Source organism: Scylla paramamosain, chromosome 33 (assembly GCF_035594125.1).
Source record: "Scylla paramamosain isolate STU-SP2022 chromosome 33, ASM3559412v1, whole genome shotgun sequence".
Classification (NCBI taxonomy): Eukaryota; Metazoa; Arthropoda; class Malacostraca; order Decapoda; family Portunidae; genus Scylla; species Scylla paramamosain.
This window is the reverse complement of record NC_087183.1, coordinates 17,347,368-17,349,867: the sequence shown is the minus strand read 5'-3', so window position 1 is coordinate 17,349,867 and position 2,500 is coordinate 17,347,368. Positions and strand designations below refer to the sequence as shown.

The window sequence follows — 2,500 nt, the reverse complement described above, 5'->3', positions numbered from 1 at the left end:
TGTGTGTGTGTGTGTGTGTGTGTGTGTGTGTGTGTGTGTGTGTGTGTGTGTGTGTGTGTGTGTGTGTAAAAAAGCACTGGTGTGGTGATGATGCCGGTGCTGAAGTGTTTTCTTGGCAAGGCAAACACACACACACACACACACACACACACACACACACACACACACACACACACACACACACACACACACACACACACACACACACACACACACACAACCTCATTAAGCTTCATCCTTACACTCATCTCTTTCACTCTTTTCCTGGACTGGTTACTCACTAAATTTACTCTCTCTCTCTCTCTCTCTCTCTCTCTCTCTCTCTCTCTCTCTCTCTCTCTCTCTCTCTCTCTCTCTCTCTCTGTGAAGAAAAAATACCTTGTTCAAATATATTTCACCACTACAAATACCAGAGAGAGAGAGAGAGAGAGAGAGAGAGAGAGAGAGAGAGAGAGAGGGGACGTGGGGTTCGCAACAGTCTAACTTTGTCTTTCTCTTTCCCTTCCTTATTTCAAGAGTTTAAGTCTGGGAAAGGGAATCAGGTGCTTTCAGTCTCGCTAAGTGGTGTGTGTGTGTGTGTGTGTGTGTGTGTGTGTGTGTGTGTGTGTGTGTGTGTGTGTGTGTGTGTGTGTGGTTTTCTCTCAAGTGGTCAATACTTTTTAAGGTTGTTTTGCGACTAGGATAACAACAACAACAACAACAACAACAACAACAACAACAACAACAACAACAACTACTACTACTACTACTACTACTACTACTACTACTACTACTACTAGAACAACTACCACTATTGATATTTTGGTCATAACAATACTGCTACTACTATTTAAACAACTATCATTTATCTTCTTCCTCCTCTTTCTCCTCTTACTACTACTACTACTACTACTACTACTACTACTACTATTACTACTTACGTTCTTAATTTAGCAACACTTCTGAGTCTTCCTTCCTCCTTCCGCAACACTCACGCTCCGCAAAACCTTACAAACAAGAAAATAATAAAGATGAACAAGAAAATAAATAAATAAACAAATCCGTCTTTTCCAAGTGGTTTTTATTTATCTTATTTGTTTATATATACACCGACAGACCACGTGACATTTTGTTTACAGTTTGAGATAACTACGTGGTTTTGTTTACATTTGATCACGTGACATTTTTGTTGACGCTTTGAGTGATCACGTGGTTTTGTTTACATTCTCAGCTGATCACGTGGTTTTGTTTACATTCTGAGCTGATCACGTGGTTTTGTGTACATTGTCAGCTGATCACGTGGTTTTGTTTACATTCTCAGCTGATCACGGGGTTTTGTTTACATTTTGAGATGACCACGTGAGAGAAAGAAATCAGGAATCTTCACACACACACACACACACACACACACACACACACACACACACACACACACACACACACACACACACACACACAGCATAACAACACGAACATACAAACTTATATCACTGATTCATGTTCTCCCCTTCCTTCCCTCCCTCCCTCCTACCTTCCCTCCTCTCCCCTTTCACCTGTCACCATCTCGCCTCTAACTAGTACAGGTAAATCTTGAGGAACTTAATTTGCTGTCTAGTTATTAATAGTTTGTCCTGAAGTGTTAGAGGTAAGTTAATTGGTGTGCAGGCGCAGAAAGAGGAGGAGGAGGAGGAGGAGGAGGAGGAGGAGGAGGAGGAGGAGGAGGAGGAGGAGGAGGAGACAAGAGACAAAGAAATGAGTTGCGGTGTTTTAGAGATTGCAGGAGAAGAAAGAGGACAAAGAAGAAGAGAAGGAGGAGGAAGAAGAAAAGGAAGAAGAGGAGAAGGAGAAGACAGACAGAGATGAGCTGACAAGGAAAAAAAGATGACTTAGAAATTACAGAATTAAAAGAAAGAGGGAAAGGAGGAAGAAGAAGAAAAGAAGAAAGAGGAAGAAGAGGAGGAGGAAAAGGAGACAGAGATAAACTGACAAAAAAAAAGAGATATTTAAGAAATTACAAAGAAAGGCAAGGAAAGAGTGAAAGGAGGACAAGGAGAAGGAAGATAAAGAGGACAAGGAAGAGGAGGAGGAAACAGACAGATAAACTGAAAAAAAGAGAAACAAGAGAGACACAAATTATGAAAGAGGAAAATGAACATAAGGAAGAAAAGGGAGATGAGGAGGACAGCGAAGAAAAAAAAATGGAGACGTTTAAGAAAAAAAGTCACAAAATAGAACGAAACGGAAAAAAACGAAAAAAAAAAGAGAGAAAATCAAGGAAGAGAATGAAGAGAAGGAGGAAGTGGAGACAGAGAAATAAAGAGACAAGAAACAAAAGAAACAAAAAAACATGTATGAAATTACGAAAGAAGTAAAAAATGGAGGATAAGGAAGAGAGAGAGAGAGAGAGAGAGAGAGAGAGAGAGAGAGAGAGAGAGAGAGAGAGAGAGAGAGAGAGAGAGAGAGAGAGAGTTCTTCCCAGCACTCTTCCGCAACAGAATTTATCACGACACACAGTTCCTTC

At 40.6% G+C, this 2,500-nt stretch overlaps 1 protein-coding gene across 2 annotated transcripts in view; it reads right to left on the bottom strand.

Moving 5' to 3' along the window:
- The window catches only part of LOC135089848 (uncharacterized), a 38,150-nt gene that overhangs the window by 22,846 nt on the left and 12,804 nt on the right, over nucleotides 1–2,500 (bottom strand). For both annotated transcript variants that reach the window (XM_063985974.1, XM_063985975.1), the window contains exon 2: nucleotides 921–986. The gene's annotated coding sequence lies outside the window, so the exon portion shown is untranslated. The remainder of the gene's footprint in view (nucleotides 1–920; nucleotides 987–2,500) is intronic.